Here is a 26,254-nt window from a genome sequence, read left to right on the forward strand (position 1 = left end):
GGCTGTGTATTTCGCAACAAAGCCTCCTTCACTCACGCTGCCAAACTTACCCTAGTAAAACTGACTATCCTACCGATCCTCGACTTCGGCGACGTCATCTACAAAATAGCTTCCAATACTCTACTCAACAAATTGGATGCAGTCTATCACAGTGCCATCCATTTTGTTACCAAACCGCCTTATACCACCCACCACTGCGACCTGTATGCTCTAGTCGGCTGGCACTCGCTACATATTCGTTGCCATACCCACTGGCTCCAGGTCATCTACAAGTCTATGCTAAGTAAAGCTCCTCCTTATCTCAGCTCACTGGTCACGATAACAACACCCACCCTTACCATGCACTCCAGCAGGTATATCTCACTGGTCATCCCCAAAGCCAACACCTCCTTTGGCCGCATTTCCTCCCAGTTCTCTGCTGCTAGTGATTGGAACGAATTGCAAAAATGCCTAACTTTACAGTTGGCACTATGCACTCGAGCAGGTAGCGTTCTCCTGGCATCCGCCAAACCCAGATTCGTCCTTCGGACTGCCAGATGGTGAAGCGTGATTCATCACTCCATAGAATGCGTTTCCACTGCTCCAGAGTCCAATGTTGGCGAGCTTTACACCACTCCAGCCGACATTTGGCATTGCGCATGGTGATCTCGTGTGCGGCTGCTCGGCCATGGAAACCCATTTCATGAATCTCCCGACGTTGCTTCCTTTTACTTCCGGCGCCGACAGAGATGGCCGCCTCGCTTCGCGTTCCTAGGAAACTATGCAGTTTTTTGTTTTTTTACGTGTTATTTCTTACATTAGTACCCCAGGTCATCTTAGGTTTCATCACATACAGTCGAGAAGAACTACTGAATATAAGATCAGCGTCAACTCACCATCAGTACGACCAAGAATACGCTTTTCGCGACGCGGATCCTGTGCTCTGCCTTACAAACAGGACAACGGAGTGGATCCCATGCAGCGACCCAAAAAAACGACTCCGAAAAAGAGGGAAACGAGGCGGTCTTCTGGTCAGACTCCGGAGACGGGCACATCGTGCACCATTCCCTAGCATTCTTCTTGCCAATGTCCAGTCTCTTGACAACAAGGTTGATGAAATCCGAGCAAGGGTAGCATTCCAGAGGGACATCAGAGACTGTAACGTTCTTTGCTTCACGGAAACGTGGCTTACTGGAGAGACGCTATCCGAAGCGGTGCAGCCAACAGGTTTCTCCACGCATCGCGCAGACAGGAAAAAACATCTTTCTGGTAAAAAGAGGGGCGGGGGCGTATGCCTTATGACTAACGTGACATGGTGTGATGAAAGAAACATACAGGAACTCAAATCCTTCTGTTCACCTGATTTAGAATTCCTCACAATCAAATGTAGACCGCATTATCTACCAAGAGAATTCTCTTCGATTATAATCACAGCCGTCTATATACCCCCCCAAGCAGACACATCGTTGGCTCTGAATGAACTTTATTTGACTCTTTGCAAACTGGAAACCATTTATCCGGAGGCTGCATTCATTGTAGCTGGGGATTTTAACAAGGCTAATCTGAAAACAAGACTCCCCAAATTTTATCAGCATATCGATTGCGCAACCAGGGGTGGAAAGACCTTGGATCATTGTTACTCTAACTTCCGCGACGCATATAAGGCCCTGCCCCGCCCCCCTTTCGGAAAAGCTGACCACGACTCCATTTTGTTGATCCCTGCCTACAGACAGAAACTAAAACAAGAGGCTCCCACGCTGAGGTCTGTCCAACGCTGGTCCGACCAAGCTGACTCCACACTCCAAGACTGCTTCCATCACGTGGACTGGGACATGTTTCGTATTGCGTCAGACAACAACATTGACGAATACGCTGATTCGGTGTGCGAGTTCATTAGAACGTGCGTTGAAGATGTCGTTCCCATAGCAACGATTAAAACATTCCCTAACCAGAAACCGTGGATTGATGGCAGCATTCGTGTGAAACTGAAAGCGCGAACCACTGCTTTTAATCAGGGCAAGGTGTCTGGTAACATGACCGAATACAAACAGTGCAGCTATTCCCTCCGCAAGGCTATCAAACAAGCTAAGCGTCAGTACAGAGACAAAGTAGAATCTCAATTCAACGGCTCAGACACAAGAGGCATGTGGCAGGGTCTACAGTCAATCACGGACTACAGGAAGAAATCCAGAAATCCAGGATGTCCTGCTCCCAGGCAGACTAAATAACTTTTTTGCCCGCTTTGAGGACAATACAGTGCCACTGACACGGCCTGCAACGAAAACTTGCGGTCTCTCCTTCACTGCAGCCGAGGTGAGTAAGACATTTAAACGTGTTAACCCTCGCAAGGCTGCAGGCCCAGACGGCATCCCCAGCCGCGCCCTCAGAGCATGCGCAGACCAGCTGGCCGGTGTGTTTACGGACATATTCAATCAATCCCTATACCAGTCTGCTGTTCCCACATGCTTCAAGAGGGCCACCATTGTTCCTGTTCCCAAGAAAGCTAAGGTAACTGAGCTAAACGACTACCGCCCCGTAGCACTCACTTCCGTCATCATGAAGTGCTTTGAGAGACTAGTCAAGGACCATATCACCTCCACCCTACCTGACACCCTAGACCCACTCCAATTTGCTTACCGCCCAAATAGGTCCACAGACGATGCAATCTCAACCACACTGCACACTGCCCTAACCCATCTGGACAAGAGGAATACCTATGTGAGAATGCTGTTCATTGACTACAGCTCGGCATTCAACACCATAGTACCCTCCAAGCTCGTCATCAAGCTCGAGACCCTGGGTCTCGACCCCGCCCTGTGCAACTGGGTACTGGACTTCCTGACGGGCCGCCCCCAGGTGGTGAGGGTAGGCAACAACATCTCCTCCCCGCTGATCCTCAACACTGGGGCCCCACAAGGGTGCGTTCTGAGCCCTCTCCTGTACTCCCTGTTCACCCACGACTGCGTGGCCACGCACGCCTCCAACTCAATCATCAAGTTTGCGGACGACACAACAGTGGTAGGCTTGATTACCAACAACGACGAGACGGCCTACAGGGAGGAGGTGAGGGCCCTCGGAGTGTGGTGTCAGGAAAATAACCTCACACTCAACGTCAACAAAACTAAGGAGATGATTGTGGACTTCAGGAAACAGCAGAGGGAACACCCCCCTATCCACATTGATGGAACAGTAGTGGAGAGGGTAGCAAGTTTTAAGTTCCTCGGCATACACATCACAGACAAACTGAATTGGTCCACTCACACAGACAGCATTGTGAAGAAGGCGCAGCAGCGCCTCTTCAACCTCAGGAGGCTGAAGAAATTCGGCTTGTCACCAAAAGCACTCACAAACTTCTACAGATGCACAATCGAGAGCATCCTGGCGGGCTGTATCACCGCCTGGTACGGCAACTGCTCCGCCCTCAACCGTAAGGCTCTCCAGAGGGTAGTGAGGTCTGCACAACGCATCACCGGGGGCAAACTACTTGCCCTCCAGGACACCTACACCACCCGATGTCACAGGAAGGCCATAAAGATCATCAAGGACATCAACCACCCGAGCCACTGCCTGTTCACCCCGCTATCATCCAGAAGGCGAGGTCAGTACAGGTGCATCAAAGCTGGGACCGAGAGACTGAAAAACAGCTTCTATCTCAAGGCTATCAGACTGTTAAACAGCCACCACTAACATTGAGTGGCTGCTGCCAACACACTGACACTGACTCAACTCCAGCCACTTTAATAATGGGATTGATGGGAAATGATGTAAATATATCACTAGCCACTTTAAACAATGCTACCTTATATAATGTTACTTACCCTACATTATTCATCTCATAGGCATACGTATATACTGTACTCTATATCATCGACTGTATCCTTATGTAATACATGTATCACTAGCCACTTTAACTATGCCACTTTGTTTACATACTCATCTCATATGTATATACTGTACTCGATACAATCTACTGTATCTGCCTATGCTGCTCTGTACCATCACTCATTCATATATCCTTATGTACATATTCTTTATCCCCTCACACTGTGTACAAGACAGTAGTTTTGGAATTGTTAGTTAGATTACTTGTTGGTTATTACTGCATTGTCGGAACTAGAAACACAAGCATTTCGCTACACTCGCATTAACATCTGCTAACCATGTGTATGTGACAAATAACATTTGATTTGATTTGATTTGATTTGATTTGATTTGAAAAGAGGTAGTTTGGAACTCGGTAGTGAGTGTTGCAACTGAGGACGGCGGTCCCGTTTTGTGAGCTTATGTTGCCTATCACTTCATGTTGTTGCTCCTTGACGTTTCCACTTCACAATAACAGCACATACAATTGACCGGAGCAGCTCTAGCAGGGCAGAAATTTGACGAACTGACATGTTGGAAAGGTGGCATCCTATGATGGTACAACGTTGAAAGTCACTGAGCTCTTCAGTAAGGCCATTCTACTGCCAATGTTTGTCTATGGAGATTGCATGGCGGTGTGCTCGATTTTATACACCTGTCAGCAACGGGTGTGGCTGAAATAGCCGAATCCACTGATTTGAAGGGTTGTCCACATACTTTTGTATATATAGTGTATATGAACGAAGTAAAATCATTTTCAATTAATGGTGTCAGCATGCACTGCTGTATTAAAGCAATTCAGAGCTAACTTGTTGACATGTTCTGTTGCAGATTCAAAGCCAGATGAACTTATTGCAGAACGCAGGGTAGCCTAGTGGTTAGAGTGTTGGACTAGTAACCGAAAGGTTGCAAGTTCAAATCCCCGAGCTGACAAGGTATAAATATGTCGTTCTGCCCCTGAACAGGCAGTTAACCCAGTGTTTCTAGGCTGTCTCACTTGCCTAGTAACATAAATAAAAAATCCATAATCATGAATGAATAAGTGTATATAATTGACAAGAATGCACCCATCAATCATGTAAAACACCTGAACTCCCACAATTACATTGTTTTAAAGAGATCAAAATAGTAAACAATGCTTCCATGTTTTTATACATAACATATGACTTTTAAGTGAAGATCAGAGAAAACAACGGGATGTGTAAGGTAGATTTAATATAAAATACTAGGTCAACAGACTCAAAACAAGGAAGCCATGCTAAAAAGCAGCTATATCAACACCCTTCTTGTCAATTTAGGTCCATGTTGAGGCTGTTAACTGCGAGCAGCACATTTACCCCTGCATTCAGTCACCAGAATGAGCAGGAGGACAGCATTACACAGGTGAAAAACACGTATCAAAAACAGTACACAACAGTTTTAAATGTGCTACTGAGACTCGATGTTTATCCAATCAGGAGAAGAACAAGTGAAGGAAGCGGTATATGGAAAATGGGTATAGGTAGGGTGGGTTTTAGATAGAGAATTCCAAAATGTCAGAAGTTGACGTCATTCTGTCTCAGCTGCGGCATTCAAATCGTAGTCATCGTGTGTGGTGAATCACATTACAGACGATGACAGCGTTTCCACAGACTGAGCCAAACATAATACAATTTAAGAATTGAGAACAGCATTTTGTTGACAGCATGGTGGTTTACACGGTCTACTGTGTGTGAATGATGGAAGATTCTTACCTCAGCTGTAGGTCCATCTGAGTTTGTGTGGTCACTTAGGCCTGCACATCAACCGGTACTGGGACCACTGGAGACTTGGGATGCTTACTCTCAAAGTGCAAGAAGTTAACAATCTGTGGCTTCGATTGGATTCAAAGTTGACACCTGATAAACTAAGAGACAAAGTACTACACATCAAAGACCACCACTCAGGCTAGTACAATAGCCTACATATGAATAGGAACCTAAAGACACATACAGTACCAAACAATATGGGGCAGGTGTGGGAACAGTGTGCTGCCTTGGCTTCAGTCTTCTGGAATAGACCATCTGCAATTAAGGGTAAATACAGGCAAATATATTGCTAAAAGTCACCTTGTCAGAGAGAGATTTACACGGGTATCAAAAAGTCACGCCAGAGTAAGTCTACACGAAACACAGCCCTTATTTTAAGTTTTTCTTAAAATCCCCAATGTGAAAAATGAACTGGTGGAACAGTGATTGGAACCATTTCCCTGTTTGACCGCTAGGTTTTATGGGAAGTTACAGTGCCTTGCGAAAGTATTCGGCCCCCTTGAACTTTGCGACCTTTTGCCACATTTCAGGCTTCAAACATAAATATATAAAACTGTATTTTTTTGTGAAGAATCAACAACAAGTGGGACACAATCATGAAGTGGAACGACATTTATTGGATATTTCAAACTTTTTTAACAAATCAAAAACTGAAAAATTGGGCGTGCATAATTATTCAGCCCCTTTACTTTCAGTGCAGCAAACTCTCTCCAGAAGTTCAGTGAGGATCTCTGAATGATCCAATGTTGACCTAAATGACTAATGATGATAAATACAATCCACCTGTGTGTAATCAAGTCTCCGTATAAATGCACCTGCACTGTGATAGTCTCAGAGGTCCGTTAAAAGCGCAGAGAGCATCATGAAGAACAAGGAACACACCAGGCAGGTCCGAGATACTGTTGTGAAGAAGTTTAAAGCCGGATTTGGATACAAAAATATTTCCCAAGCTTTAAACATCCCAAGGAGCACTGTGCAAGCGATAATATTGAAATGGAAGGAGTATCAGACCACTGCAAATCTACCAAGACCTGGCCGTCCCTCTAAACTTTCAGCTCATACAAGGAGAAGACTGATCAGAGATGCAGCCAAGAGGCCCATGATCACTCTGGATGAACTGCAGAGATCTACAGCTGAGGTGGGAGACTCTGTCCATAGGACAACAATCAGTCGTATATTGCACAAATCTGGTCTTTATGGAAGAGTGGCAAGAAGAAAGCCATTTCTTAAAGATATCCATAAAAAGTGTCGTTTAAAGTTTGCCACAAGCCACCTGGGAGACACACCCAACATGTGGAAGAAGGTGCTCTGGTCAGATGAAACCAAAATTGAACTTTTTGGCAACAATGCAAAACGTTATGTTTGGCGTAAAAGCAACACAGCTCATCACACTGAACATACCATCCCCACTGTAAAACATGGTGGTGGCAGCATCATGGTTTGGGCCTGCTTTTCTTCAGCAGGGACAGGGAAGATGGTTAAAATTGATGGGAAGATGGATGGAGCCAAATACAGGACCGGAAGAAAATACAGGACTGGAAGAAAACCTGATGGAGTCTGCAAAAGACCTGAGACTGGGACGGAGATTTGTCTTCCAACAAGACAATGATCCAAAACATAAAGCAAAATCTACAATGGAATGGTTCAAAAATAAACATATCCAGGTGTTAGAATGGCCAAGTCAAAGTCCAGACCTGAATCCAATCGAGAATCTGTGGAAAGAACTGAAAACTGCTGTTCACAAATGCTCTCCATCCAACCTCACTGAGCTCGAGCTGTTTTGCAAGGAGGAATGGGAAAAAATGTCAGTCTCTCGATGTGCAAAACTGATAGAGACATACCCCAAGCGACTTACAGCTGTAATCGCAGCAAAAGGTGGCGCTACAAAGTATTAACTTAAGGGGGCTGAATAATTATGCACGCCCAATTTTTCCGTTTTTGATTTGTTAAAAAAGTTTGAAATATCCAATAAATGTCGTTCCACTTCATGATTGTGTCCCACTTGTTGTTGATTCTTCACAAAAAAATACAGTTTTATATCTTTATGTTTGAAGCCTGAAATGTGGCAAAAGGTCGCAAAGTTCAACGGGGCCGAATACTTTCGCAAGGCACTGTATGACTCATACCGTGGTACTCTATTAACCTCTCTTAAGCTTGGGATGAGTTAGTTTAGCTGTAGGTGTTGGAATCATGCCCTAATATATGGGTGCATTGCCATGTGCTGCTCTTCCAACGCCTCTGGACTATTATAGCTGAAGACTGAGTAAACATTTTTGTTTATGCATTTTTTTTTATGCCTTAACATCATCCATTTCCCTATGAATCTCCTTACTTCGGCATTTCGTTTCAGATCTCAGCTGTCACTGATTTCCTACCCGTATCAGAGGAAGTAGACAGTTTCCTGAATGATTGATGTGAATGTCATTGCTGTATTTGAATGAAAACCCCATAACCCCATTCTGGTTTATTATTGTTCTTCTACGGCGATTTATTGAGTCCAGAGAGAAATGTTTTTTTCCCACTCCTTATCTCACCTACCACCAGCGCTTAGCTAAAGCAACTTCAAACCTAGCGTGCCCTCCATGAACCGAGCAGCAGGGTAGTTTGACTGACAGGCTCTGGGCCAAGCTGCTGAGATATTTCAGCGGCTGTGTAGTGGCATAACTATGGCTGACACCTCCCACACTCCACTCTCCCATAATGAATGCAACCCTTCAGTTTTTTTTACTGACAGGTGGTGGTGCAACATTGAGAGCTGAAAAATGCACATTAGAATGGTTGATCCCATGGAACTCAGTTGTTTATCTCTCCGATATCCCTGTATTCAGAGATTCGGAGATAGGCCTTGTTAGCTGGCTTAGAAAGGCTCTGATGCTTGAACTAAACATTTCCCCCAGAAGAAACCCACCAACGAGAACATGTCAGGAAGTGACTCTGATTGTGCACCAGCAGGCCTTTTAGGTCCTTGAAACGAGACGATGATTGCTCCCTTCCTGATTACCGAGAAAGAGGGAGAGAAGGCAGAGTTGGTAATTGAATCAGAGGATCATTTTCTCCATCTAAACTGAAGACGTTTGGGCTGATAACAAAGCTCTTAATTAGCAGAACAGGAAACAGCCTTTCCGCTTTCCGTGGGGGCAAAACCTTTTGGTGCCCCCAGTCCTTGTGCCACGTAGAGAAGCCCCTGTAAGCAGTAGAAGTGAACATGTGCAATAGTTAGCTGGCTTGCTTTTGTAGCCATTTCATATGTGTTGCCTTAGATACAGACACTACGGTTAGTGAGGGAGCGTTCATGGACAGGAGGGTTAGGGGAACTCCTTCATATGGGCGGAGAGGCGATCCACTGTGGTTTATGGTAGGTGATCAGGATTCTTGAGTTGCAAAGATTCCCTTGAAGTCGCATCAATGATGTGACTTGTTTTATAGTGCTGCCTCCTTTTCTGGCTGCCTTCCACACACCTTAACACGGCTCTCCTCCACTTGCTTTTGTGTCACACAATGATTCACTTTTTTTCCAACTCTGTTTGCGGTTCCTTCTATGATTTATCATTGAATAAAATGTGGGTTTGTATTGGGCCTTCTGTGATGGGAAGTGGTAGGCTATGAATCTTGGTGACAAACACTGCTCCTTCAAATCATGATTTGGACACTAGGCCTACATCATCTACTAGCACATCACATTCAGCTATTACATTGTGTGCGTTCTCAATGAACCAATCAGTTGACCAATACTAGGCTAGCAATAGATCCAATTGAATGTGGTAGACAAGTGGGCATTGTGGATGAGCGTTGCCTTTTATGAGCAGGTCTCGGGCGAGTTTGCTTGGGACTGACTCAAACTAGGAATAGGACAGGCCCAGAAAAAAACGGCAACAAGACAAGATGATGCAACAAATATCTGCAGGCCCTATCTAATGAAAGGGAGGAACAAAATCATGTACTTTGTCATTTTAGAGTTAGCTAGGCTGTAAGAGATATGATAATGTTATATTTGCATAAAACCATAAGGTGACATTATGTTTTCTTTGACTTTGTGAACCCCACAAGCCATGCACCTTGCCACATTCGGCACGTGGAGGATGCCGACTTTAGGCGCGGAATATAGCTTGTCTCCCGAAAGCATTCGTCGATGACTGGCAGTGATAAGCGGGAACTCTAAAGAAACGGACAGCATCGACATTGACCCGTCATGGAGAGTGCAGCAGATGAACGGTAGGCCCGACTCAACAGTATGATGCCGTCCTGCAACTTGACGAGAGAGCAGCTTCAGGAGGGAGTTGTGGCATGCGTAGCGTCATTCGTACACACGCAGCCCTCAATTGCACGCCATGGTCCAAGTCTAAGAGGTCAAGTTGATAGTATTGGTCACCTCAGACTAGGCTCGGTCTGACCTGAGGAAGGTAGCCTTTAATTCAAAGTTTTGTCAAGAACAACAACAACAAATCACCGTGCGCGGATATGTTGTTTTTAATATCACGGAAAAGGTTACTCATTCCATTTTCGCTGTTGCAATACATAAATACAACCACCAGAGGGATCAGAACCTCACTCAATTCCTGATGTACAGAGAGCTACAACTCATACACAGAGCGGGAGTTATTACACACTATTACCCACTGGCATTTTGACAATGCTATTCATATTTAGACATTTCTTTCCATCAACCTAAGAGCGTCTGTTCTATTTGATTCATTGCAACATTGAGCTTATGCCATATCCAGGCGGCAGGTAGCCTAGCAGTTAGTGTTGGCCCCTTAACCCGAAAGGTCGCTCGTTTGAATCTAAGAGCACACAAGGTGACGAATTATGTCTGTGTCCTTGTGCAAGGCACTTACAGTACATTCAGAAAGTATCCCCCTTTCCACATTTTGATACATTGCAGCCTTATTCTAAAAATGTATTAAATATTTTATTTCCTCATCAAGCTACACACAAATACCCCATGGCAAAGCAAAGACAGGTTTTTAGAAATGTTTGCAAATGTATTAAAAATAAATAACAGAAATACCTTATTTATTCAGGCCCTTTGGTATGAGACTCGAAATTGAGCTCAGGTGCATCTTGTTTCCATTGATCATCCTTGAGATGTTTCTACAACTTGATTGGTGTACACATGTGGTAAAAAAACATTAATTGGACACGATTTGGAAAGGCACACACCTGTCTATATAAGGTCCCACAGTTGACAGTGCATGCCAGAGCAAAAACCCAGCCATGAGGTCGAAGGAATTGTCCATAGAGCTCAGAGACAGGATTGTGTCGAGGCACAGATCTTGGGAAGGGTACCAAAAAATGTCTGCAGCATTGAAGGTCCCCAAGAACACCTCCATCATTCTTAAATGGAAGAAGTTTGGAACCACCAAGACTCTTCCTAAACTGGCCGCCCGGCCACACTGAGCAATTGGGGAAGAAGGGCCTTGGTCGGGGAGGTGACTAAGTACCAGATGGTCACTCTGACAGAGCTCCAGAGTTCCTCTGTGGAGATGGGAGAACCTTCCAGAAGGACAACCATCTCTGCAGCACTCTACCAATCTGGCCTTTATGGTAGAGTGGCCAGATGGAAGCCACTCCTAAGTAAAAGGTACATGACAGCCCACTTGGAGTTTGTCAAAAGGCACCTAAAGAACTCTCAGACCATGAGAAACAAGATTCTCTGGTCTGATGAAACCAAGATTGAACTCTTTGGCCTGAATGCCAAGCGACCCTAAGCACACAGCCAAGACAATGCAGGAGTGGCTTCGGGACAAGTCTCTGAATGTCCTTGAGTGGCCCAGCCAGAGCCCGGACTTGAACCTGTTCAAACATCTCTGGAGAGACCTGAAAATAGCTCTGCAGCGACACTCCCCATCCTACCTGACAGAGCTTGAGAGGATCTGCAGAGATTGAGAGAAACCAAGAAGCCTTGAGGCTGTAATCTCTGCCAAATGTGCTTCAACAAAGTGCTGAGTAAAGGGTCTGAATACTTATGTAAATGTGACATTTCTGTTTTTTATTTTTTAAGTCATTTGCAAGCCTGTGGAAAATGTCAAGGGGTCTGAATACTTTCAGAAGGCACTGTAACCCTAATTTCTCCATGGTCACTGTTGATAAAGTCAGACCTTGGCCATGACCACACTCTCCGAGGGCGTCTAACGGAGAGGGGGATATGCAAAAAACATATTTCTAATTCAAATATGTGTATTAATACACACTTGTACATGTGTGAAATAGGACAAGTATAAGCACCCACCAAATTATTATCCTTATCTTATAACAGGCCAATTAAACACAAAAGATTTATAGGCTATGAAAACCTGAATTCCAGAGGTCTTTGAGGATGGTAAATCAGGGTGATACCAAGCCTGCACACAGTCACTGCAAAGCCACTCAGAGAGTGATAATCTCCTTAACCAGGGGGCATCCAAGCAGCTCAAACAGTCTTTTGCTCAGGGGGACAGACCGACCATGGCTGCACAGAAAGACCCTCCAGGCCACTGCCATCCCACCCACAGTCCCTAGTTGGGAAACACAGGATGACTTCCCAGGGAATATATTCATTAGCCGGCTGGTGGGGGAGGCTCATAATTCAGTTTGATGTGAGTCAGTGATAAATAGTGAATATATATATAGATGCTCTCTGCTCTGATGTGAGCATTTACCATAATTGACACAGAGCCTCTTTGACACTATTTGCGCTGTAGCCTATCAGAGGTGCATGCCCTCTTGTCTATAGGCAGTATGGTTTCATATATTTTACACAGATATTTTTTTTTACCAGAATAAATTCAAATACATTGCATTCGTTTGTTTAAAAAATGATGTACATGATGCAACCAATCTCTCAAAGCATGTGATCTTGGTTAACCACAGACTCATGCCTCCTCATGATTTCAATCAAATCCATTGGATACCGAAGTATCCCTATAGATAATGCGATTTGATGAACAGCTGCCTATAGAATGTGGAGTATTTTAGTACAAGCTCTAGAACAGTATTCTCTCCCATCTACCAGTGCTAGGAGTTTTGAACTACATCTAGTTCAACTAATTTAACTACATTTTGATGTAGCTTGGTGGTAGTTATTTTTCGGGTTCAGACGTGCCTGCCTAATTCTCACTTGAAACACCGTTTTGTGTTTGATAGGTTAAATTACACATCATGTTAATGTATGACCCCAGAGTAATCTATTCTTTCAATTTGTAGTGTATGCCATTTTAGATTTACATATGACATTTTTTCACGAAGTACGTTGGATGTAGTGAAGGATAGCTTGGGTCCAGTGTTAAGTAATTGGTAGCTTTGTGCGCTATGTTTTCAAGGTAACGTTAGCTTCCCCAACACTGCCATCTACATAACCCAATAATGGAACAAACATATCTATGACTTTAGTAGTTTAGCGCGTTTAGCCTTACCACCTCTTAACGTAATATACGTGTTTAATGTCATGTTTAATCGAATACATTACAATACGGCTATTGCTCGGTGCGTCCTTGCTAAATAATTATTAGAAAATGTATCTTATCTGTCACTCGTATCCATCCAGCTCAATCCGAGAAGCGCTCCTGAGCAGGTCGAGTTGCCGATAGGCTCATTTTGGGCACATGCGCTGAACGTTAGGGACCAGTGCCTACTGAATTTGTTACATTTTACACAGCGAGCTATCAGGTGGGAATCGGGAGGACACAATCCCGGATTGGTTTATTGTTTTTTTATTTGAATCGATCATTTACACTGGCAGACGAAACAGAACGATTTTCTGTATTTTCATTTTGGAGACAAACACTACATTTTCTGCGGGTTCTTCAACTGGTGTTTGATTCAACATTGACAAAATGTTGTCAATACACAAAAAAGACGCGCGTGTGTTTCATTTAGATATTTTTCCTGTCGTGGCTGCATGACCTATTTACGCGGTGCCGGCAGATATGGATGTAAGATGTGGAATTAATCAGATAATTGGGATTAATTGGATCATTTTTTATTCGATAGGTTGATGTGCTTCGTGCACACATTGCGCTTGAATCCAAACTTTGTTTTTTAATTGTCGAATTTCTTTGAGTATTGAGTGAATTGGAAAGGACAAAAAGGAAAGGATTAACCCAAAGAAAATAGATTTATTTTCTCAAAGCACAACCCACCATATACACAAATGCAAAGCTGTGGTCTGGCTAAATGTGTTTGTTGTGATGGTTCTCCTCTCCATTTCCACTGACAACAGTTTGGATTTTCATTGTTGGATCTGTGGGTTTCCAGAATGGCTCGCTTCGCAGAAGATCTACCCACCCGCTATGGAGCTGGAGGAGGAGGCAGAGGTGCGCCGGGCGCAGGCAGAGGGGGCGCCCGACCAGGTGGTCCTCCAGGCGGCCAAAGGATGTACAAGCAGTCGATGGCTCAGAGAGCCAGGACAATGGCCATATACAACCCTAACCCAGTCAAACAGAACTGCTTCACTGTCAACCGATCCTTGTTCATCTTTCGAGAGGACAATCTCATTAGGAAATATGCTAAGCGAATAACCGAATGGCCATATCCTTTCCAAACCCCCCATAGGTAAAACAGCTGTCATCACATTGCATTGATGTTTGTATAACATATCTGTCCTTATTTGACAATCACACGGGTATATTTTTTATTCAAGAAACATGACAAAGGGACTAGAGCATGCCTTGTATTTAAAGATTTGACTGAAAATGATCCCCCAAAAAAATAAATGGCCTTTGTCACCATTTCAAAGTGCACCTGTCAGTGAACTCAAAAAGTCGATTATTCCATAGGAAGTAGGCCGATGCCTATTCTGGTGGAGATTATTAGCTCATTAACCTTGTGTAACTTCCTCGTCCACCTGTCGCTTAGTGTTCCTACTAGTTGGACACGATAAAGGCTTTTCCTCTAATGATAGTGTTTGGATACAGTTCAAATACTTAATGGAAAGATGTCTTTAGATACCATATAGGCTAAACATTCACTAATTGTGCACGACGGCTTGTCACCTCCAAAAAGGTTTGCTTGTGATCAGCAATTGCCAACGTGTCAACAATCATACTCGCTACATTTAGTTTTCCGTGTCTAAATGCGAGATTAACGTCTACAATTTGTAGATTTTTTCGTTCTTTCTGCGCTTGCTTGCTAGAGTTCGTTTCTAATTCCCCTTCTCTCTCTTTTATGTCTATATAGTATCGTTTGCACATTGCCTATTTGTGTGTTATAGCAGTGTCGTTTCAACTGTTGCTGTTCAGATGTGTCCGTTTCCATGGTAAGGTGAGTGCTCAGTGAGTTGGAAAGGAGACCGCTGGCTCCGAGGTTGTAAAACGCCTCGTGTTGATTCGGAGCTGCTCGGGCCCTCTCCATGGTCCATGAACTTGCCCACGCGCACCCCGCCACATCACCCTCAACCACAAACCGCGAGGGCTGAAGAGAGCCGGAGGGCGCATGACAAACGCAAACAGACAGCTGGATCTGTTGTGTAGGCGTCAGTGAGAACAGCACTCTCCGAAATGCAATCTAATAACAATGGTTGTCAGTGTATCTGTGCCCTCAATAAGTTGAAATAAACGCGAAGGCAATGAATAAAGGAATGAAATGAGTAAAGAGGGCAAAAACACTATACGTCCTTGTGGTAAAACAAATTAGCTCAACTAAAGGGCAGATTCCCCCCTGAATTGTCCCTATTTGTCCACTCATAGGCGAGGTGTTGGCAGTGCAATGCGTTTCTTGGGCTTTTGCGAGGGACAATGTGAGGTGTTCAGCCTTCTGGCACCCCTGAGCAAACAATTCTAAATGGATTGTTCGATGGGGTCAGTAAAACCTCCCCATTCGTCCACAACTGGCTATTCCACAAAGGCCTCCCCATCGGGAAATGACACGAAAATGGATTGTAGAATAAATAAACCATAAAAAACGGATTGAAATGGTCATCCACCTGGAAAGATGTTGTAAACCAAGTATAGCTGTGGGATTTGCCTACCATCTTGAATTTCCAACCATGTTTAAGTCACACAGCATTCAGAAACATTTCTGTCTATTGGACTCCTGTTCAGGCAATGTCATTAATTGGTTAAATTAATTCAATCAGCCAGTAACTTCCTAAAAGCTGAATATCTCATGCTCTGTGGCACCTTAGCTGGGTGATGGCAGGTGGTGGCAGTGGCACAATTAATCCATGCTCATTCTGCACACCTAAACCCTACATTCTCACCAGCCTTTTACACAGTCTGGGTATGTGCATGTCTTTTTTCAATCAAAATTATTCTTCAATAATATATATATGTTTTACCACCAAGACTAAGATACTTACAAGTTGGAGTTAAGTGTTTTTTATTGTGCATGAAATGCTCTATCATGGCTTGTGTTCCTTAACCTGCACACTCCGTTTGAGTACTTAATCCTGGCCACCATCATCGCCAACTGCATCGTACTGGCCCTGGAGCAGCACCTACCAGCCAGCGACAAGACACCCATGTCAGAACGCCTGGTAAGAGTCTCAACACTCCTCCCTTTGGATGAGAACTAGGGCTACTTCCCAAATGGCACCCTATTGCAGTGGTCAAAAGTAGTGCACTAAATAGGGAAAAGGGTGCCATTTGGAACTTAACCTATTCCTTTCACACTTTCTCTGCCTTTACTTAGTTCTCCGATTAATATACTTATACAGTATTGCCTTCTGTTTGTTTGCTGTAAAAGTGTAGAATGTTACTTTGTTATTTAGGTTATTTTTAAGAGGGAAAGAGTTAGTCAGACAGAGCGAAACAGAGAATTCGCTCAGAGCCGTTGCTCATTTATAGTCTTCCACGAGTAGAGCTCAGTGATGAGGGAGCCCAGTCATCCCTAACCTCCTACTCTCAGTCAGAGGGCCCTGAGTACCAGACACACAGCCAGGCAGATGGGCTACCCGCACCTCCAGTCCATGGGAGAGCAGCACCCCTCCTCATTAGTGCCTTGGATCATGGCGATGTGTGTCTCCCTCTCCTCTCCGCTCTCATTCTGTAAGTCAGCCGAGCCTCACACTGAGTGGCTTTGATCCCCACTTTCCCTCCCCAGGCCCTCTGTTCCCCTGCCTGCTCACACAGATATAGCTTAAACCCCTGTTTGAACTCAGCCAGTCGAGTCGAGTCGTTTAACCATTGCTGTTCTCCCTTTAAGCTGCGAAGGATTGAAGCCGGGAGAGGCTGCCGCGCGGCCATGGCAGGATTGTGACACTGCTTCTCTAAAATAACATATCTTTCAGCATTTTGCACACACAGATATGGTGTTGAAGATGTTGTGACTCCTGGGAGTCTGCTTTAGAATGGAGGAAAATGCATGAAAGACACTGCCACAACAGCTTGCCGAAACAAGGTTAATGACCCTCAAGTGCAGCCACCTGCTCCTGTTATCTCCATAATTGTGATGCAACATCGGAATAAAAAAAAAAAAAGAGTTACTCGACACCTGAGAAAGTGATTAGTGTTAGTATAGAGAGAAAAATTTAGATAACATCTCCCCTCCTTCCACCCGCTTCCTCTCAAAGTAGGAGCATGTAATACAAGCATCCTTGTAATTACAAAAACAATCAGCTATTTATGGTTCAGGATGAATATAGTGATGAATAGACTGTGGTGTGTCAGTTAAGTGGAGATCCTGACAATAGAACATCGTCAACAGGCGTTGTTCTTCAGATCCATAGCGGAGCTTTACCCTTGTAGTCCCATGTGATTTCCCCTCTGCCCCTTCAGAGCCATGTACTGTAGATGGAGTGTTCATTATTCATGAATATTTTACATCTATACATTATAGATGTTAACACAGTCTACTGTAAAACATCATGCATTTATGGATGGACCCCTCCAGCCATCATGTAATGGCATTGTTTTGTCTGCTATCTTTTTTTTATAACAGACAGAGATACCAAGATGTCAGTCTCAACGCTTGTCATTAGTGTCTTGCCTTACAGCTCTGAGAGCATCAGTACTCGGTGGTATTGATAGACAGTAGGAAGCCCAGACACGCTTCTCTGGCTGAACAACAAACCAGTTATTTTAAAACACCATTTCCTGTACCATTTCCTGTTACAGTGTCAAATCAAACAGGTATATTATTTTACTTGTTGTTCATTGTTGTTAGGTCTTAGTGAAAAGGTCACATGCCCTTTAACGCTGTTCTCAAGCCTGTCAAACTCGTAAATATTTGCGTTGGGAATCCTGGGTTGGTGGTTGGGGTCGTGGAGCTGTGGAAAAAGAGAAAGGGAAAGAAAGAGAGAGAGGGAGGGAGGTTTGTGTAAGTCGTGAGATATCCTCTGCTAGTGCCTGTGTGTGTAGCAGCGCCTCAGGCCTCCACTGACATGTTATTAATGGAAGGGAATGAAAAAGTGTCAAGTCATACGTGCCTGATCCAGCACTGCTTTGAACAAGAGCAAGAGTCATCCTAGCTGCAAATCGTTTTTTTTTTGCCAGTGAAAATCGTACTTTTAGAAGTTCATATTCTGTTAACTCATATACAAATAATGTTGTTGACTCGTCCTTACTCGTATTTGTGACCAAGAATAAGTTGGAGAAAAAAACACTTTAAAAAAAAAACAGCTCAAACTTGTATTTTAAACAGATAATTGAAAAAAAATTCCTCGTAGGAGGATGAGCTGGCCAATCAGCGGTCTACTTGCATTAATATTTTTAATGACCAGTATTCTATTCACACTAATCTGTTGATGGGGTACGCCCACACCATTTCAATACAGAAAAGTTGCTTTTTATGTTACTTAATTCAATTTTTTGGGAAGGAAAACTATTTCACTCATATTGTGTAAGTAATTATAGGTTATAGGTTATAAATCTGGAAACACTGGGCAGTTACTTTAAAGATCTTCATACCATTAAAATGGTTTGTTCATGTTTTTAATGTTTCGTTAGATGCCTTTGAGACCAAAAAGCCTCATCAAATTATAATGTATTTGTTCATTTTAATCATACTTACTTGCTATCAATTAGTAAGAGTTGTTAAGAGTAAAATGTAAGCTATTATCTTACGTAAAAGATCATGTCTTATGATGAATGCGTAAATCACACTGATAAAAAATGATGTCCAAGATTACTGTTGATCTTCTTGTGTAGGCTGTTTCATCCCCCCCTTTTCATCCACCAAGAGAGGGTTCTATTCCTTGACCCATTCTCTGGATGCTGGATAGAAAAGTGAAGGAAACCATCCCCCTTTCTTCTCTTTCAATCTCTTCTCCCTCTCTTCTGCCGTGCTTCATTAACCTCTTTCTTACCTCTAACAAAAAGTTCTCCCTTGTTCCCTCTCTCTCTCTCTCTCTCTCTCTCTCTCTCTTTCCCTCTCTCTCTGCAGGATGACACAGAGCCCTACTTTATTGGAATATTCTGTTTCGAGGGCGGCATTAAGATCATCGCCTTGGGCTTTGCATTCCACAAAGGCTCGTACCTCCGCAACGGCTGGAACGTAATGGACTTTGTGGTCGTCCTCACTGGGTGAGTTCTCGGCCGGCTGGGTGTGGGTGTGTGGGTGTGTGTAGATGGGATGGGATGGACGAAGGAAAGACATGTTTTGTTCCTGTGCATGCTTGTGTGTGTCCGTGTTATGGATGCGTATGGGGTGCGTTCCTTAATGCTCCAATTGGCCGGAATTGGCCGTCACAATCCTACAAAGGATAGCAAAGCAAACAAAGCGACTTTCAAATAAAAAATAATAATTTTGTTGTACCAATGAATTGTCCAATATTGCTCATTAACTGTGCTTCCTAAATCAGGTATCACAGTCTTTTTTTTTAATTTTATTTTTTACATTTTGAATATCTGTTGTGGTTCTCCTTTTTCTGTTGCTAAGGCTCCGTGGAGGTAATAGGCTAACTTGGCCAAAGGTGAAAATGAGTACAACTTCAGTGATACAGTACCATTTTTACTGGGTCATTGTTCCACCGTTTTGGATGGATGCTCTAAGTACCATAAGTTCAAAGTCTGGGGGCAGCTCTTAGTCTGGCTGGCCTGAGAGAGAGTACCTGGCCTGAGAGAGAGTACCTGGCCTGAGAGAGACTACCTGGCCTGAGAGAGAGTACCTGGCTAGTATGGAGACTACCAGCCAGACAGAGGGCTCTGGAGAGCAGTAATGGCTTGATCTCTGATTGAGCCACCCCAGACAGGGGTGAGAGGGTAGGACTGGCTATGGGGAGCAGTGATGTAGTACCAACACCATGTAATCACCTAGAATCATTGTATCACACTCCACTGCTGTAGGGAGCCAGTGTTGCTCTTAACCAGTGGTAACTGTTCATTTGCTTTGTAAGCTACAAGATATTGTGCCAGCTTGGTGTTACAAGGAGTCTGGATGGGATTTATGGTGTAAATAATGGCCAATCCGGAAAGTCACTAAACAAATCAATCAAGCTGGATACTGAAGCCGGGAAGGAATGGAGATTAAGATGGGGGAGTGTTGGAGGGAGGGAGGGAGGCTGTTGATGTGGTCTTCTGCGTGCACCCTCCCCTACACACGCACCTCTCCTAAGTCGTAACATCAGCTGTGTTATCAGTCGCACTATTTTATTTTATTGCAGTATGAAATGTCTTATCTGCGGTGGGCCCTCCAGCTCTGATCTTGCTTCAATTATGATTTATTCCCTTGTTGGTGTTCAGACACTGGCACAGACCAGAGAGGGGGATGGAGAATACTATTTTTATTTTTTATGTTTTTGTTTATTTCGACAGGGAGTCATGCTGAGACCAATGTCTCTTTTACAGATGAGCCCTCTAATTGCAAAAATATGTATATCAAATACAAATAAGAAATGCAAAACATAAATACAAAACAGTAGTAAGGTCCTAAATCAGCAGTCTGAATTGCCCTAGAGGCACCAAAATATCCCATTGAAGAGAATTTGGAAGATTATTCCACAAGAGGAAGATAAGAGTGGGGAGGAGAACAAAGGGATGAGTGGGATAGAGAGGAGAGGAAGATGTGAGTAAGATCGGGAGGATAGAAGAGGGGAGCGAAGAGGATAAGAGAGGAGATGAAGATATAAGTGGGATGAGGAGGAGAGGAGAAGAGGGGAGCGAAGAGGAGTTGATAAGAGAGGAGAGGAGGGTTGTGAGTTGGGGAGGAGAGGGGAGGACAGGAAGGTACAGTAAGAGTGGGCGAGAAGAGTTGATACGAGAGAAGTGGAGAGGGGAAGAGAGGAGAAGTGGAGAGAAGAAGAGAGGAGAGAGAAGGACCCCAGACAGAGAGGACAGAGAGGCCTGAGGCTCAGCCCTGAGGCAGAGTGGTTTTAACTTGGCTTGACACTCATAGTAGCTAAAAACACTCACATACATATTTACAAGCACTGATCACAGGCCAGTTTATACTTTTTCATCCTTTTGGTTACATTTAGCATTTAAAGAGGGTAAGGGGGAGTAAGTGAGTGATCATAATGAGTGATGAAGAGGTGAAGCTGATGAAAGGATGTAATAGAGGAGGATTGACTACCCTCCCTCAGGTTAGATAGTACAGCTATTACAATCAGACAATTAGACCTCATTATTGTCATTAAAGCTGTGTTTTGCAAGATACATTTTTGTTCATATGGTCCTATGCAATTACTTAGCATTATTAATTATATTTTGTGTGCTGTATCTCCATATGCAGTTCCCATGGCTGTACTGGTGTGCAAAATGAAATAGACTTTGTCTAGCAGTTATGTTTGTCCAGTAACGTGCGGTTAGGTCGGTGGCTGGGTAAGCACAGGCTATTATCAAAGCCAGATTTACTCACAAACAAACCTTGTAGAAGCCCAAGTTCACCATACAATAGATAGCTTATGTCACTCTGGTTGTTGGAGCTACAACAAACAATTTTCACCAAATGACACTGCTCAACTAAGCTCAGCCATAGACTGATGTAGCATCCACAGTAACAACTGATAGGTGGCACTAAAATACCAATATATGGACACATTTCATCCAAATAATTCACAATACAAACGCCATAGCTTTTCACAATGGGTTTACAATTCTTACAATGATCATGGCTATTCAGAACACTAGTGTCTAGTGTGACGTGAAGTAGCTGGCTAGCTAATCAGAAACATAACACAACATCAAGGATACATATAGTTTTATAGCTAGTGACAGCTTAGTAGTGAAGCAACGTTGTAACGAGGACGTTGGGATTTGGAAAGCAGGTGGTGAGTTTATTAATAGTACAAGAAACATGGACCGAAACAAACCAAGAGTAGCGCCTGGACATGAAACACATAACCAATACTGCCTGGGGAATTAAACGAAGGGAGTGACAGATATAGGGGAGGTAATTAGTGAAGTGATGGAGTCCAGGTGTGCCTCATAATGAGGCGCAGGTGCTTGTAACGGTGGTGCCAGGTGTGCGTAATGATGATTGCCAGGACCAGTGGTCAGTACACCTGCGATGTCGAACGACAGAGAGAGGGAGTGGGAGTAGACGTGACAGGTGCATTGATTTGTTTAATTTCAATATAAGACATGGCTAGCAACAATCAAAGCAAGTAATCCATAGTAGCTATAACACTCGCATACATGTTTACAACTAAATAGCAAACGCAACGTAACACTTTACATCTAGCAACATAAACACTGAGTATACAAAACATTAGGGACTCCTTCCAAATATTGAGTTACTTTTGCCGTCAGAAACGCCTCAATTTGTCGGGGCATGTACACTACAAGGTGTTGAAAGCATTCCACAGGGATGCTGGCCCATGTTGATTCCAATGCTTCCCACAGTTCTGTCAAGTTGGTCGGATGTCCTTTAGATGGTGGACCATTCTTGAAATACACGGGAAACTGTGGAGTGTGTAAAACCCAGCAGCGATGCAATTCTTGACACAAATCTGTGCTTTTGGCACCTACTACCATACCCCGTTCAAAGGCACTTAAATCTTTTGTCTTGCCCATTCACCCTCTGAATGGCACACACACACAATCCATGTCTCAATTGTCTCAAGGCTTAAAAATCCTTCTTTATCTGTCTCCTCTCCTTCATCTACACTGATTGAAGTGGATTTAACAAGTGGCATCGTTAAGGGATCATAGCTTCCACCTGGATTTCCCTGGTCGGTCTATGACATGGAATAATGTTTCTGTATATTAATTGGTAATGACGTTCCAGACAAGTGGACAATCCAGTACTCACTCGGTTCACCTGCCCGAGAGCTAGTAATAAATGAGAGGGTGCCATGGTGGTTGCCTGTACACAGCTTACACCAACAATAGCCACACAACATGCTTAGGCAATATGCATGCGCAAAATATGAAATTGGCTCAAGAAAAAAAAGCTACTTCAAGCTAGGCAAAGCAGCTATGCATATGTTGATCCTGCACATTTAACAATGACTGGAGTCAGATAAGGCCTCTCACGCCCAGGATTTGAATGGCTTTTAATGGATGGAAAGATAGGAAAGGCGCCAGGGTACTCATGCCTAAGGTTTTGATGCAATTATTTGATTATCACAGGGTAAGCACTGCTTCCTTGCCTACGTCACATGCTAAGTTGGCGTCACAATAACATACATGCTCATTCTTCCATGTATATTTTAACCATTAAAACAGCATGCAGGAGGACAGAGATTTCAGAATTGTTCACAGTATATGCTGTGAACAATTCTGAAGTCTCTGTCCTCCTCCGTGCTAGCTTAGCCACCCACATGGCTGTAACCTTTGGGATAACTCTTGTCAATATAGTCTTCAGCTCCTAATTAAATAGCTAATTCCTAAATGATTGTGGTCCTTGGGGCAGTGGTAGACCTTTTAATCTGTCCTGATCAGGCATTAGCCCCTGCTAATAAGACAATAAATCTGCCCTGGGTGCCACAGGCCCAATCAATAGCGTACTGATCCCAGAAAAGAGAGAACTGAGAGAACTGACCTGAAGCCAAAGCAGACAACTTTCTCTGAGAGTGTCCATGACATGATGAAGAATAGCACGGGGCCTTTTCTTGCTTTAAACCACTGGTGGCAGCAGTGTGTTTACTCCTGTCAAATTCACGGGCTCCATTCAATTACACTCTAACCATATTTTCAGAGAGGAGTACAAATCTTCTGGCGCTGCAAGACTGGATGTTTTGTTTCAGGTACCCGACCAAATAAATGACAGTGGATGTTTTTAGACCCACTGCACGGGAAAATCTAATTATTTACTTGATCTAGAAACCTGGTTCCCTGTTTTGATTGAAAAGGCTCCTTGGTCTATTGGACCTATAACAGAGTCATGAATCACTTATGTACTGAAGCTTGATGAAAAGCTCAATGAAAAGCCCATGCATTTGATTGATAGCTAGCTTTTAATCATCCCATTTGGCCATCCACAGGAGATGTTAAGATGTAAGGCATGTGTACTGTATATTGTGTGTCGACCGTGGGATCTATAATGAGCTGTTTTGTTTCCTTCTAAGTGCTTGCCAGGTCTGTGCTCCACTGTGCTCCTGTGGTCAGAGCACCAGCTCCTCTACTTGTCCATGCTCTGAGACAGGCAGGCATCGCTTTTATTGGCCTTTTACAGCCCTTAGAAATCTGCATGGCAACCACAATCAAAGGCTCTCGCAGTGAGGTCAAAGCCTTCCCTCTCAACTAACTGTAAACTTAAAGTGACCTGCAGACAAAACATTGGTAGTAGTGTTGTTTGTTGTTATCTGCGTATGGGCTTGATGTTCCCGTGTCAGACCTCTGAATGTTATGAATATGAGATGGTCCTTGCTGACTTCAAAGAAGTGCCTTCTATCCTTTGCCCTTTCATTTGCCTTTTCATGTAATATAACAATCATGGGCTTCAGAGTGTCAGTAGAGAGAAGTGTGGTTGGGTCACTCCTGCCTGTTTCGGCCCCCTAACAGCATCAATGAACCGTCCCTTTGAACCTCTGCCAAACTACTGTAGCTGTCTGTCTGCTGAATGTGTCTGTCAGTTTCTCTCTCACAAAGATCTACAGGTGTGCATGAGATTATTTGGAGCTAGTTTTATGTGAGGGAGAAACAGTATACAAATACTTATGTATGGGGGATGCTCTGCTGAATAACATGCTGTGTGTGAGCGTTGCAACATAAATGTACACATACATGTTATTCAATCATTGCACCCACACTGCTCGCGCGCCTCAGCGAGCATCTGCGTGGCCAGGCACTAAAATATAAATGGATTCTATTTGTGACGCTCAACGCTGCAAATCCTGCCTCTCCCATCTCCTCTTTGGTTTTTAGGAGCATATACCCACGTGGGTGATTGAAAGTTGAACAGGTCCACACTCAGGAAGGTTGTAGTAATGCAGTGAAGTTGGTTGCCAACCACCATATGAAGTCCAAAAAAGAAAAGGAAGCCTGAAGGAAGCAGGAGAGATGACGAGAAACAAACTCAGTTGACCATTTTATCTGTGATTAATTGTCGGAGTAGAGGACCTTGTGCATTTCAGTTAAAATAACGAGCCAATGTTTATATACCAGGACAAATTAGCTAGCAACAGCAAGCTAGCGAGCTAAATTGCCATAAATGTTTAATACTTTTTGACTTTGTCCCCAAATTAATATAATTGGTTTAGAGTTTGTCTTGATATTTCAACCTGCGTGTCCTGATCGCTTCTGGTGTGGGTGAACAAAATCAACGTGCACGCGGATACGCGGTTTGGTCAGCATGTTAGACATGACTGTGTGAACGGACCATATGGTGTCCTTTAAAATGGCCGTGCTGCCCTGTCACTGCCTGATGGAAAGTGACGGTAAAACGATAGTCTCCGTGTCATCCGTCCTGGTAAGGGCATCAAAAGACGATTTGAAATGTACAGATAGGAGGCTTATTTCCGTAGAGTTAGGAGGCTTATTATGTACAGATAGGAAGGAGGCTTATTATGTACAGATAGGAGGCACATTTTTCTGGCTTTGATGAGTGGCTATGGACTCTGCACATGAGAGTTGTGTGAGTGTACCCTCGCTCCTCCTAGGCTTAGTCATATTCCCCCAGGCTGTGTGGCAACACGTCTCAATGGAAACACAATCTCTTTCTTTACATGGTGTTACATCTTCTTCCATCCTCTCTCACCCTACATCCATGGGCGCCGCCAGGGATTTTGGGCACCATGAAAAGATATCACATTGGGCCCCACCAACACAGGCCACACCAACCCTGCGCAATTGCTGTAACCACACACCTCCAGAACCCAATCGACCCATTCAAAGCTTTAAATAACTCTACCTTTGCAGGCTTGCAACTCTCTTATAGTCCAATATTTACTGTACGATATTTACTGACAGTGAGCTGTGAAAACATAGCACTGTGCAGACATGCATGCAACATTCTGCATACAGTAGAATTCACTATTTGATGCAAGACTGATACCCTGTATAAGAAATGTTTTACATTCTAAATGTAATTAATGGTAAAAATCTTGAATGGAAAATTCTCTTAACATAAATGAATAACTTTATATAAATATGACTTAAATATACAACTTCTTCAATTAAAATAAATTAACATTATCATCTATAGAATGACATAAAAAAAAAATCAGCAGCAGATTTTTGAACTAAGTATACATACCAACTAGAAAATAAGCAGCTGTAAAGGTGGAAATGGAAAGGCCTGATGGTGGCGCTAGAGGAAAGGTCAAGTGGTCACCAAGTCAATAGTTTCTTCCACTTGGGGTCTTGATTGTGCGCAACAAATGGCAATCCAGC

General features: G+C 43.6%; 1 pseudogene; it reads left to right on the plus strand.

Moving 5' to 3' along the window:
• The first annotated feature begins 9,817 nt into the window (after positions 1-9,817).
• Positions 9,818-26,254, plus strand: part of LOC139388086 (voltage-dependent N-type calcium channel subunit alpha-1B-like) — a 223,390-nt pseudogene continuing 206,953 nt past the window's right edge.

The sequence above is a fragment of the Oncorhynchus clarkii genome, chromosome 29 (genome assembly GCF_045791955.1).
Source record: "Oncorhynchus clarkii lewisi isolate Uvic-CL-2024 chromosome 29, UVic_Ocla_1.0, whole genome shotgun sequence".
Taxonomy (NCBI): Eukaryota; Metazoa; Chordata; class Actinopteri; order Salmoniformes; family Salmonidae; genus Oncorhynchus; species Oncorhynchus clarkii.